Genomic DNA, 14,671 nt, shown 5'->3' with positions numbered 1-14,671 from the left:
AGACAATAAAAAAACTGTTCAGGGAGGAGTTTGACTAGCCCTGAGCATTTACTTCTCTGTTCCCACTCCAAACTCTCAGGATTTTTTTATTATAATCTAAAGCAGGAGTTAGGAAACTTTTTCTGTAATGGGCCAGATAGTAAATACTTTAGGTTTTGGGATTCACATAGATGTCTACATATATTTTCTTTTTCATTTTTTAATGTATAAACAATTCTTAGCTAAGGGCACATACAAAATCAGGTTAGGTCTGGGGTGAATTTGTCTCACTGTTTTATTTGTTTGTTTGTGTATTTGTTTTCAGACTACTGATATAAGGCATACCTACTCCACATGTTGATTTATCCCTCAGGTTCCAAAGTCCAGGTACTGTCTTTAAAAATTGCCTGGAAGGAGGATATAAAACTGACACAATAATGAGAGGTTTATCTACTTGGAACTCTTTACTCAAGGACTCACTCCTTCCTTCTCTTTGAGTTGAACACTAGAGGAAGTGTGTGGCTGACACAGACTGGAGTCTGGCCAGCCTTTGATATATGATAAACATTGTCATTCAGACTTATGCAACTGTCACAAGCCAATATGGAAATCTGAGAAGTTCTGATAGGATATTTGTTTGTTTGTTTTGACAAATTACAACAATTTTAGAAAAAATAATTGGATTATAAATACTCTAGGAGGCAGAGATATTAGACCATATTATTTATTTAACATGAATATTTAAATTTAATAAGCTTAATAACATACTGACAATTATAAGGAAAAATTTTAGTAATAGGAAGCAAGAACAAAAATTCATAAATAAGTAGAAATTTTAGTCATGAAAAATATAATTGTTGAAATAGTTATGGATGCAACATGAATTAGAGAGTTGGGAAATCAGACTGGCAAACTTTCCAGAGGGAAACAGAAATGGCAGAAGAAGTAGAAAATGCATAACAAACAAAAGGTAAAAGCTAGGAGAACAGTAGCAAACACACATATAACTGCTAAATATGGGACAGGAAAAGTTAGTACAAAAATTTTATGAAGTCAGTTCTACTGTCATGATTTTCATTTAGGTAAAAGAACTGAGGTACAAAGCAATTAAGTAATTTGCTAGTACATGGGAGAGCAAGGATGTGAACTCAGATATTTAATCTTCAGAGACCATGCTTTCTGACTGCTATTTTTTTTTTTTGTAATCTGAGTCCCAGAAAGAGAAAAACTAAAATGGAAAAAATATATATGTTGGAAAAAAAAATGTATTAGAAAAATATAATAATAGCTCATAAGTAAAATATACTAAAAAATAGCACATTAAAAAAAGACAAATAGGAGAAACAACAGCAGTAATATCTCCTCGATAATTAGATAAATTTAAGAATATAAAAGACAAAGAGAAAAACCAAAAAACTTCCAAATAGAGATTACTTACAAAAAGCACAAGAATCATCTTAATAGACTTTTCAAAAGCAACACTAGATAAAAAAAGACAATGGAATAATATTTTGTAAAGCCATGTAAGAAGATAGTTTTGTAAGTAGAATGTTTAAACCTAGCCAAATTACCATGAAAATGTGAGAGCATAATAAAAAAATACACACAGGCACAGAGGCCTCAGACAGTTTGCAATTAAAAGACACAATTTTAAAACAGTTTTGGAGGATCTAATAAAGTAATAGGAGAAAAGGAGATGCAGAAAGAGATAAGCAAAATAATATGGATTAACTACCTTGACAATGTTTTTTAAAAAATATAGCTAATAACGAAGAGAAGGGAAAAAACGATTGTATCCCTAATTACTTAATGTCAAATAATACAAAATAATGACATGATATTAGGAGCATGGGTTGTTGTGAGATCAAGGGGTACGAGAACGTCTAACATTGATCTTCAGTTAGGAAGAAGGCATGAATATCTGATATGGATATATGTGCTTTTTTGTTTATTTGCGAAAGTGTATGTATGAGTGATTAGTAATAAAAAGATAAAAACACATTGAGTCAAATTCAAATAAAAAACTAAGATAGTATAAACAATTGCAAATATTTAAATATTTACAATAAATAGACTAAATTGAAAATTTACAAGATAATGATTTACAGATTGAGTAACATTAATAATAATAATAACAAAAATAATGAAAACTATTTTTTTTTTTTTTTTTTTTTTTTTTTTTTTTTTGCGGTACGCGGGCCTCTCACTGCTGTGGCCTCTCCCGTTGCGGAGCACTGGCTCCGGATGCGCAGGCTCAGCGGCCATGGCTCACGGGCCCAGCCGCTCCGCGGCATGTGGGATCTTCCCGGACCGGGGCACGAACCCGCGTCCCCTGCATCGGCAGGCGGACTCTCAACCACTGCGCCACCAGGGAAGCCCGATGAAAACTATTTTTATATTTCATACATGGAAACCACATCCAAAAAAAAAAAAAACAAGACACAGAAGGTTGAGAACAAAAGAATGGTAATCAACACATCATAAAAATACAAATTTTGGTGTATCCTGTTTATAATACATGACAGAGATAAAAAAATGAATCATTAGGGAAAGAGAGATTAATTACATAATGATAAAAGATTCAGTTCACCAAGATAATCTTACGATTTTAATTATGTGGGTATCTGTTATGGTTAACTGTATCCCAACTTGGCCGGGCTAAGGGCTGTCCAGATAGCTCAAGCTCTGCATAAATGACCTAAGAACTTCTAGGTGTGCCTTGAAGAATAGCTTTATTTCCTGTAGTTGTAGAGCTAAAATTGCTAAAAATCAAATGCAGAACTTCATTCTGTGATTTACTGAATTACAACAGAAGTTGAACTCCCACCTTCACAGGGTGTCTACTGTTAAAATGAGGGTGCTGAATGCAAAATAATGTGGATGATGATGTGTGGGAAGACATTAATGAAGTTAGGAATATTGATTCCCTACATTCAGTTGAGTTTTCTTTGCCGTAAAAGAAGCTCACCCACCCCGTCCCACCTCCCATTGGGAGCAACCTTTCCACCTCTAATGGGAGAGACCTCTCCACCTCCATCTGAGGTGATTAAACTTGAATTGCCTGAGGAAAATATATTTGCCTCCCCTGAGGCAGTTGTTCTGCAAGACAATGCTGATTCTTCTTAAGAGCCACCCCTACTACTCATCTTGGCTTCTAGACTTTTAACTAGATTCAAGTTCCTGAAGCTGAGATACAAAGTGTAACCCATGAGTTGTGCTACACACCAAAAAATAAAAACTCCTTGAATTTTCTAATTTATACAGGCATAAATCCTGGGTACATGTGTGGAAATCGATACTAAGAAACTGGTGTTATGGAGGGAAGAACATAAAATTGCAACAGTCCAAATTTACTTATATGGATTTGTTACTGAACTCAGGTTTGGCTGCTCGCTGCTTGAAAGCCAAATCTTGAGAGACAAGTGTTGTTTGGAAAAGGAAAGTTACTTTATTCTGGAGACCAGCAACCTGGGGAGAAGGCAGATTCATGTCCAAAAACCAACTCAGAAGATACTCTCAACCATGAAAATTTTTAAAGGGAGAATTATTTGGGGAGGGGGTCAGAGTTATTATCTTCCATTGTGTGCAGACTTTCTTCTTTTTGATTGGTGGTGAGGTAACAGGGCTGTGCTCCAGGAATCTTGTGCTCAGCCTGAAGTTACCATCTTCCACCTGGGGGAGGTCTTAATACCTACAGAAAAACTGAGAGATATTGTTATGTATATTCCTTGAAGAGGAACCAGGACCCTGCTTTAATGGCTGCACTATTGTTTATTGACTGCTCCTCTTTTGTTTCTGCATTCCCTCCCTTCCTTGATTAGCAACTGCTTGAATCTGCCCTTTGGAAATCAGGGAAGGTCAAGGAGGCTGAATGAAACCTATTTCCTACAAACAAAAAGCAGGGAACATGGAAAGGATTTGTACGCAGGAGGGACCCACAGGGTCCTGCTTAATTTCAGCTTAGGGAGCTTGGGATCTCAGAGTGGGCTTGTCATTTAAGACCTACTCACCCACACTAAGACGGTCCAAATGACTAACTTCACCAATACTTTGAGAAATAAATTTGTGAAGAGAGCTCCAATATCTTTGAAGATCTCAGTGATTGCTTTTCTTTGTAGGTCAGACTTTAACAGAGCAAACCACAGCCAATCAATGGAAAACCTAAATGCAATGGGAGTAATTGTATCCTGAGATGGCAGGAGCTAAGTGGCTGTATTCAACCACCAAAAGTAAATTGGGTTGGATATGGTTACTGTGATGGACAACAAAGTCAAAGAAGCAATCAGAAGAGTGACTAGCACAGATCTAGGGTATTGGCTGGCTAATCATGGTATACCTAGGAGTGAAATAGATAGGAAAGCCTAGTAAATTCTTACTTGATCCATATAAGTGGAAAGGATCTAGGTAAAAGGAACAAAAATGTAACTCAAATCATAAAAAGAGGGAGTCATGGCCCCTCAATCAATTTCCAGACTTGAGTCATTTCACAGACCCAGAACAAATTTGAATAAAGGGGAAGTCAAGTATGCTTGAGGAAGAACCCTGGTATACAACTGAAAATTTATACTGCAATCTTTCTCCCAGCCTGCCCCAAAAGAACCTACAGTCTTTTACTAAGCTAACTGTACATAGGAGAAAGGAAATAATCAGACCTTTTAGGGAGTACTGACACTAACTCTGAATTGGCACTGATAGCAGGAGATTCAAAATGTCACCCTAGCTCTCCAGTCAGAGTCTGGGCTTATGGACATCAGGTGATCAATAGAGTTAGCTCTCATATGTCTCACAGTGGTTCCAGTGGGTCACTGAGACCATCCTATCATTATTTACCCAGTTCCATAATACACAATTGAAATAGATATGCTTAGTAACTGGCAGAATCTCACACTGCTTCCCTGACCTGTGGAATAAGGGCTATTATAATGGGAAAGGACAAAGTAGAAGCCATTAGAACTGCCGGCACCTAATAAAATAGTACATCAAAAGCCCACCATCTCTGGAAGGACTGCAGAGATGAGTGCCACCATCTAGGACTTGGAAAATGCAGGGGTGTTGATTCCTACTACTTCTCCGATTCAACTCTTCAATTTGGCCTGTTCAGAAAACAGATGGATCTTGGAGAATGACAGTAGATTCTCATAATCTTAACCAGGTGGTGACAATTTCAACTGCTATACCAGATGTGGTTTTATTGTTTGAACAAATTAACACATCCTTTGTATCTGGTATGTCGCTATTGATCTAACAAATGATTTTTCTTCCATTTCTGTCATAAGGTCTACCAGAAGCAGTTTGCTTTTAAGCTGGAAAGGCCAGTAATATACCTTCACTCTTCTAACTTACGGGTATATCAACTCTGTAGCCTTATGTCATAATTAATTCACAGGGATCTTGATCGCATTTTCCTTTCACAATATATTACTTTGGTCCTTTATATTGAGGACATTATGCTGATTGGAACTAGTGAGTGAAAGTAGCAACTATTCTAGCTTTATCGGTAAGGCATTTTCATATCAGAAGGTGGTAAATAAAACTGACTTAAATTCAGGACACTTCTACCTCAGTGAAATATCTAGGGGTCCAGTGATGTGGGGCACATCAACATGTCTCTTCTAAGGTGAAGGATAAGTTGCTACATCTGGCCATTATTACAACCAAAAAAGAGGCACAATGTCTGGTTGGCTTCCTTGGATTTAGGAGGCAACATAGTTTTCATTCAGATGTGTTACTCTGGCCCATTTACCAAGCGACCTCCCCCAAATTTGCTAGTTTTGAACCAGGCCCAGAAAAAAGTGGTTCTGTAGCAGGTCCAGGATGTTGTTCAAGCTGCTCTGCCATTTGGGCCATATAATCTACCAGATTTATTAGTGTTATAAGTGGCAGTGGCAGATAAAAATTGCTTTGGTAGGCCTCTATAGGTATTCACAGCTCAGGCTTTTAGGATTTTGGAGCAAGGTCCTGACATCATCCACAGTTAACTACCTTTCTTTGAGAAACAACTGTTGGCCTGCTACAGGGTCTTAGTAAAGACTGAATGCTTTACCATGGATGACCAAATTACCACGTGACCTGATCTACCCATCAAGAACTGGGTTTTGTCTAATCAACCACACCATGTAGTTTGGCATGTGTAGCAACATTTCATTATCAAAATGATGGTTGCATATTCATGATCAGTCCCAAGCAGGCCTGAAGGTACAAGTGAGTTACATGAAGAAGTGGCCCACAAGCCCATGATCTCCACCCCTGCTACACAGCCTGCTCTCTTCCAGCCTGCACTTATGGCCTCAAAGAAAGTTTCTTACAATCATTAACAGAAGAAGGAAAGGTTCAGATCTGTTTTACATATTGTTCTGCTTGATATACAGTCCTTAGCAAAAATGGATAGTTGAAGCACTACAGCCTCTCTCTGGGACACCTTTCTAATACATATTTATATATGTTCTATTGACCCTGTTTCTCTGGTAAACCCTATTACAGTATAAAAAAAAACCATCAAAAGATGCATAGCAAAAATTGATAGTACAATTGGCTCTTGAACAACATGAGTTTGAACTGCATGGGTCCACTTACACTCTAATATTTTTCAATAGTAAATACTACAGTACTACATAGTCCATAGTTGGTTGAATCTGTGAATGCAGAGGAACCCTAGATATAGAGGGCCAAGAACAAGTTATATGTGGATTAACCCCTCATTGTTTAAGGGTGAACTGTACAAGGAAAAATAAAATGTCCATCTTCTTTGTAGGAAATTTCAAGTCTTATAGACTTGTAACATTTATAAAAATAGATCAAAGTCTGATAGTGACATTAGAAAAATGGTAGACTCAGAAGAAGAACAATATCTTGTTCTTCTATGTAAACATAAAAATGTAATCAAAAGCTGGCTAACATGACCTTGTGACAGCTTTCAAAACAGTCAAATGTTTATAGCAACCTAGCAAACACCCTATCAAGAAAAATAGCTATATTCAATATAGCTATTTTTCTTGATAGGGTGTTTGCTAGGTTGCTATAAACATTTGACTGTTTTGAAAGCTGTCACAAGGTCATGTTAGCCAGCTTTTGATTACAGAGATATCAACTCACACAGGTCAGAATGGTCATCATCAAAAAATCTAGAAAAAATAAATGCTGGAGAGGCTGTGGAGGAAAGGGAACACTCTTGCACTGCTGGTGGGAATGTAAATTGATGCAGCCACTATGGAGAACAGTATGGAGGTTCCTAAAAAAACTACAAATAGAAATATCATACAGCCCAGCAATCCCACTACTGGGCATATACCCTGAGAAAACCATAATTCAAAAAGAGTCATGTACCAAAATGTTCATTGCAGCTCTACTTACAATAGCCAAGACATGGAAGCAACCTAAGTGTCCATAAACAGATGAATGGATAAAGAAGATGTGTCACATATATACAGTAGAACATTACTCAGCCCTAAAAAGAAATGAAACTGAGTTATTTGTAATGAGGTGGATAGACCTGGAGTCTGTCATACAGAGTGAAGTAAGTCAGAAGGAGAAAAAGAAATACTGTATGCTAACACATATATATGGAATCTAAGAAAAAAAACGTAATGAAGAGCCTAGGGGTAGGACGGGAATAAAACACAGACCTACTAGAGCATCGACTTGAGGATATGGGGAGGGGGAAGTGTAACCTGTGACGAAGTGAGAGAGTGGCATGAACATATATACACTACCAAACTTAGCGTGGATAGCTAGGGGGAAGCAGCCGCATGGCACAGCAAGATCAGCTAGGTGTTTTTTGACCACCTAGAGGGGTGGGATAGGGAGGGTGGGAGGGAGGGAGATGCAAGAGGGAAGAGATATGGGAACATATGTATCTGTATAACTGATTCACTTTGTTGTAAAGCAGAAACTAACAGTTATACTCCAATAAAGATGATTTAAAAAAGAAAAAAGCTATATTCAAAATAGGAAATTTTATAATGCTTTTGTTTATCATTACCCACCCCTTCCCTGGTTCATCAAGGTATGTAGGAGGTGGCATCCTAGTTCCAAATTCCCTCCCTAAATCTCTAGGAAACAGAGAGAAGACATTATTTGCAATGTTCCAATGTGTTTGGGTAGCCATCTGAAGGAATGTTCTCTCTTTAGCCAACTTGAAGCTCAGCTGGAGAAATGCAGCTGAAAGAGGTGGACATTGCTCTTAAATGCTGCAGAAAAACAAAGAACTATGAGTACCTAGAGTAAGAGAATATGAATGGAAACAAACAACAAATAATTTAAAGTCCCAAGTATAAGCTAGGATGAGACTCTCTGGGAAATAAAAACATTTAAAAGCAGCTCTGTATATGGGAGGATAAAAAACAGAACAAAAATAAAGAAACAAACAAACAAAAAATCCCAAAATAGGCCAAGGTAAGACTTTTGCTCTGAAAAGCCCTAAGAAAACATTGAACCTTTGACTTGGGCTGATTCCAAGGCTCAAAAATATGTCCTGCTGATCAGTGAAGGACTTCCCTGGCCAAGAGCAAGTCTGCAAAGACAGGAAGTGGAGGCAGTTTTTTCAAATGTTCAATTTTCAACAACAAAATCACAAGGCATACAATGAAACAGGAAAATATGGTCCATTCAAGGGTAGAAAGTAAAGTGGCAGAAACCATCCCTGGAGAAACACAGGCATCAATTTACTAGATGCAACTTTTAAAGAACTGTCTTAAATGTGCTCAAACAGCTAAAGGAAAACACAAAGAACTAAAGAAAATTAAGAAAGCAATATATGAATAAAATATGAATATCAAAAGACATATAAATTATAAATGGAAATCAAACAGAAATGTTGATGCTGAAAAATACAATCACTGAATCAAAAAAATTTGCAAAAGGAGTTCAAGATCAAGTTCAATTAAGCAGAAGAAAGAAATAGCTGACTAAATATGGGTCATTTGAAATTATTGGGTGTGAGGTGCAAAAATATGAAAGAATGAAGAAGAGAGAACAGAGCCTAAAAGACTTATGTGATATATCAAGTGGAACAACATATGCATCATAGGAGTCCCGTTAAGAGAAGAATAAAAGGAAAAAAAAAAAAAAAAAAAAGGAAATTATTTGAAGAAATAATGATCAAAGTGTTCCCAAATTTGAGAAAATACATGAATCCACAAATCCAACAAGCTTAGTGAACACTAAGCAACATAAACCCAAGGTGACCCACATTGAGGCACATTATAATTAAACAGTCAAAAGGCAAAGACAAAGAGAATCTTGAAAGCATCAAGAACAAAGTGAGTCATCATGAACAAGGCATTCTTTATAAGACTACTATTGGATTACTTAGCAAAATCTTGGAGAACACAAGGCAGTGGGATGATATATTTAAAGTGCTGAAACAGAAAAATGTTAACCAAGAATTCTATATTTGACAAAACTGTCCATCAAAAATGAGGGAAAAACGAATGCACTCCTAGATAAATGAAATCTGAGGGAGTTCTTTACCACTAGATCTGCTTTACAAGAAATGCTGAAAGGAATCCTTCAGGTGGAAGTGAAAGGATGCTAGAAAGTAAGACAAAGCTCAAAATGGATTATAGACTGAAAAGTAAAATACAAAACTATAAAAACTCTAGAAGAATACATAGGAAAAAAAATATATATATAACCTTGAGTTTAGGGAATTCCCTGGTGGTCCAGGGGTTAGGACACTACACATTCATTGCCAGGGGCATGGGTTCAATCGCTGATCAGGGAACTAAGATCCCATAAGTTGCATGTCCAAAAAAAGAAAAACCTTAAGTTTAGTGATAAATTTTTATATCCAAAACCAAAAAGTATAATTTATGTGAAATGTAAATCTTCTCTATAAAAGATAATTTTAAGAGAACAAAAAGACAAGCCACAGACTGAGAAAAAATATTTGCAAAACACTTATCCAATAAAGTGTTTGTATCCAAAATATATTTACAGGGGTGGAGTAAGATGACAAAGTAGGAGGACATGAAGTTCACATCTCCTCACAACTAGGGAAGCTACTAGTTGCTGGTGGGTGACCTTGGACACCTAAGGGGACAGGAGGAATCCCCACATGACCAGGTAGGATGTGGGATGGAAGGAGTGGGGGAATAAAGATGGAGGCCAGACAGGACTGGCAGCACTGAGCAGGGGCTGGGAGAGGGTGGATGTTCCCATGCTCAGAGGGACCCACTCATGGCGAGTGGATCAGTGGGGACAGAGAGGAAACTTCAGGGGATTGGGGAATTGGAGGGGAATGTGGCTAGCATCTCCCCATGTTCCTCAGGCCCTGGCAAGCCTGCTGAGGTCCTGGGCCTGAACCCCCACACCCTGTGCAACCTCCAAACATGCAGGTCTCGGGCCTGAGCTCCTTCTGACAAGGCCTCTTCTGGTCACTCTGGTTCTGGGCCTGAGCCTCCGCCCAGGGACCCCCTCCAACTGCATGGGTCCTGGGCCTGAGCCCCACATCTGCCAAAGCCTCTGAGGGCTGTGTGGGTTGTAGCCCTGAGCCCCACCTACACCAAAGCCATCACTGGCCAAGTGGGTCCTGGCAGCCCAAGAGCCACCCTGAAGGGGCCTCATCTGGCCACATGGTCCAGATGGTCCAAGCACCGCCGGCCTCCAAGACATCCTCCAACTGTGCCTACCCCTGCAGTTCTCACCTCTGATAGGACCACCTCTGGCCACACAGATCCAGGTGGGCAGAGTGCTACCATCTTCCAAGGCCTCTGTCAGCTGCACTGGCCCCTGTGGATGTTCCTGTGGAGATCTGCACCCCAGCTGGCTTATGCAGGCAGGTGTACTCCGGGACAGCTCCAGAAACAGACATGGGTCAGAGGAGCACATGAAGAGGTAGGGATGACAAAGAAGATCCAGAGACCTCCCTAGAGGACTTGGAGGCCTAGTGGGGAAGTCAGGGTAGTCTATAGCTAACTGTGGGTGAAAGGATACTGATAGAGGAGGTACCATGAAATTTTTTATTTTTTACTTTTTATTTATGTTTTTTATCTTTTACTTTTATTCTTACTTTTAATTTTTTATTTATTTTTAATTTGCTTTATTTTATTTTATATTTTTGCTGTTGTGGTTCTATTTTGTTTTGCTGCTTCATTTTTATTGTATTTTTTTCTAATATATTTTGATTTTTCTAATTTTATTTTATTTTACTTATTTAACATCTTTATTGGAGTATAATTGCTTTACAATGGTGTGTTAGTTTCTGCTTTACAACAAAGTGAAACAGTTATACAGATACATATGTTCCCATATCTCTTCCCTCTTGCATCTCCCTCCCTCCCACCCTCCCTATCCCACCCCTCTAGGTAGTCAAAAAACACCTAGCTGATCTTGCTGTGCCATGTGGCTGCTTCCCCCTAGCTATCCACGCTAAGTTTGGTAGTGTATATATGTTCATGCCACTCTCTCACTTCGTCACAGGTTACACTTCCCCCTCCCCATATCCTCAAGTCAATGCTCTAGTAGGTCTGTGTTTTATTCCCGTCCTACCCCTAGGCTCTTCATTACTTTTTTTTTCTTAGATTCCATATATATGTGTTAGCATACAGTATTTCTTTTTCTCCTTCTGACTTACTTCACTCTGTATGACAGACTCCAGGTCTATCCACCTCATTACAAATAACTCAGTTTCATTTCTTTTTAGGGCTGAGTAATGTTCTACTGTATATATGTGACACATCTTCTTTATCCATTCATCTGTTTATGGACACTTAGGTTGCTTCCATGTCTTGGCTATTGTAAGTAGAGCTGCAATGAACATTTTGGTACATGACTCTTTTTGAATTATGGTTTTCTCAGGGTATATGCCCAGTAGTGGGATTGCTGGGCTGTATGGTATTTCTATTTGTAGTTTTTTTAGGAACCTCCATACTGTTCTCCATAGTGGCTGCATCAATTTACATTCCCACCAGCACTGCAAGAGTGTTCCCTTTCCTCCACAGCCTCTCCAGCATTTATTTTTTCTGGATTATTTGATGATGGCCATTCTGACCGGTGTGAGATGACATCTCATTGTAATTTTGATTTGCATTTCTCTAATGATTAATGATGTTGAGCATTCTTTCATGTGTTTGTTGGCAACCTGTATATCTTCTTTGGAGAAATGTCTATTTAGATCTTCTTTCCATTTTTGGATTGGGGTGTTTGTTTTTCTGTTATTGAGCTGCATGAGTTGATTGTAAATTTTGGAGATTAATCTTTTGTCAGTTGCTTCATTTGCAACTATTTTCTCCCATTCTGAGGGTTGTCTTTTGGTCTTCTTTATGGCATACATTGCTGTGCAAAAGCTTTTACGTTTCATTAGGTCCCATTTGTTTACTTTTGTTTTTATTTCCATTTCTGTAGGAGATGGGTCAAAAAATATCTTGCTGTGATTTATGTCATAGAGTGTTCTGCCTATGTTTTCCTCTAATAGCTTGATAGTATCTGGCCTTACATTTAGGTCTTTAATCCATTTTGAGTTTATTTTTGTGTATGGTGTTAGGGATTGTTATAATTTCATACTTTTACATGTACCTGTCAAGTTTTCCCAGGACCATATATTGAAGAGGCTGTCTTTTCTCCACTGTATATTCTTGCCTCCTTTATCAAAGGTAAGGTGACCATATGAGTATGGGTTTATCTCTGGGTTGTCTATCCTGTTCCATTGATCTATATTTCTGTTTCTGTGCCAGTACCATACTGTCTTGATTCCTGTAGCTTTGTAGTATAGTCGGAAGTGAGGGAGTCTGATTCCTTCAGTTCCATTTTTCATTCTCAAGATTGCTTTTGCTATTCAGGGTCTTTTGTGTTTCCATACAAATTGTGACATTTTTTGTTCTAATTCTGTAAAAACTGCCAGTGGTAGTTTGGTAGGGATTGAACTGTATCTGTAGATTGCATTGGGTAGTAGAGTCATTTTCACAATGTTGATTCTGCCAATCCAAGAACATGGTATATCTCTCCATCTATTTGTATCATCTTTAATTTCTTTCATCAGTATCATAATTTTCTGCCTGCAGGTCTTTTGTCTCCTTAGGTAGGTTTATTCATAGATATTTTATGCTTTTTGTTGCAAAGGTAAATGGGAGTGTTTTATAATTTTCACTATCAGATTTTTCATCATTACTGAATAAGAATGCCAGACATTTCTGTGCATTAATTTTGTATCCTGCTACTTCACCAAGTTCATTCATTAGCTCTAGTAGTTTTCTGGTAGCATTTTTAGGATTCTCTATGTATAGTATCATGTCACCTGCAAGAAGTGACAGCTTTGCTTCTCCTTTTCTGATTTGGATTCTTTTAATTTCTTTTACTTCTCTGATTGCTGTGCATAGAACTTCCAAAACTCTGTTGAACAAGAGTGGTGAGAGTGGGCAACCTTGTCTTATTCCTGATCTTAGTGGAAATGGTTTCAGATTTTCACCATTGAGGACAATGTTGGCTGTGGGTTTGTCATATATGGCCTTTATTATGTTGAGGAAAATTCCCTTATGCCCACTTTCTGCAGGGTTTTTATCATAAATGGGTGTTGATTTTTGTCAAAAGCTTTCTCTGCATCTATTGAGATGATCAAATGGTTTTTCTCCTGCAGTGTGTTGATATGGTGTATCACATTGATTGATTTGCATATATTGAAGAATCCTTGAATTCCTGGAATAAACCCCACTTAATCATGGTGTATGATCCTTTTAATGTGCTGTTGGATTCTGTTAACTAGTATTTTGTTGAGGATTTTTGCATCTATGTTTATCAATGATATTGGCCTGCAGGTTTCTTTCTTTGTGACATCTTTGTCTGGTTTTGATATCAGGGTGATGATGGCCTTATAGAATGAATTTGGGAGTGGTCCTCCCTCTGCTATGTTTTGGAAGAGTTTGAGAAAGATAGGTGTTAGCTCTTCTCCAAAAGTTTGACAGAATTCACCTGTGAAGCCATCTGGTCCTGGGCTTTTGTTTGTTGGAAGATTTTTAATCACAGTTTCAATTTCAGTGCTTGTGATTGGACTGTTCATGTTTTCTATTTCTTCCTGATTCACTCATGACAGGGTGTGCATTTCTAAGAATTTGTCCATTTCTTCCAGGTTTTCTATTTAATTGGCATAGAGTTTCTGGTAGTAATCTCTCATGATGTTTTGTATTTCTGCAGTGTCAGTTGTTACTTCTCCTTTTTGTTTCTTATTCTATTGAATTCATTCTTCTCCCTTGTTTTCTTGATGTGTCTGGCTAACGGTTTATTAATTTTCTTTATCTTCACAAAGAACCATCTTTTAGTTTTTTTGTTTGTTTGTTTTTTGCGGTACACGGCCCTCTCACTCTTGTGGCCTCTCCCGTTGTGGAGCACAGGCTCCGGATGTGCAGGCTCAGCGGCCGTGGCTCATGGACCCAGCCACTCCATGGCATGTGGGATCTTCCTGGACTGGAGTACGAACCCATGTCCGCTGCATCGGCAGGCGGATTCTCAACCACTGCATCAACCGGGAAGCCCAGCTTTTAGTTTTATTGATCTTTGCTATCATTTCCTTCATTTCTTTTTCTTTTATTTCTGACTTGATCCTTATGATTTCTTTCCTTCAGCTAAATTTGGGTTTTTTTGGTTCTTCTTTCTCTAATTGCTTTAGGTGCAAGTTGGGTTGTTTATTCAAGATGTTTCCTGTTTTTTAGGTAGGATTGTATTGCTATAAACTGCTCTCTTAGAACTGCTTTTCCTGCTTCCC

Source organism: Kogia breviceps, chromosome X (assembly GCF_026419965.1).
Source record: "Kogia breviceps isolate mKogBre1 chromosome X, mKogBre1 haplotype 1, whole genome shotgun sequence".
Lineage (NCBI taxonomy): Eukaryota > Metazoa > Chordata > Mammalia > Artiodactyla > Physeteridae > Kogia > Kogia breviceps.
Note: the sequence above shows the minus strand (reverse complement) of the source record.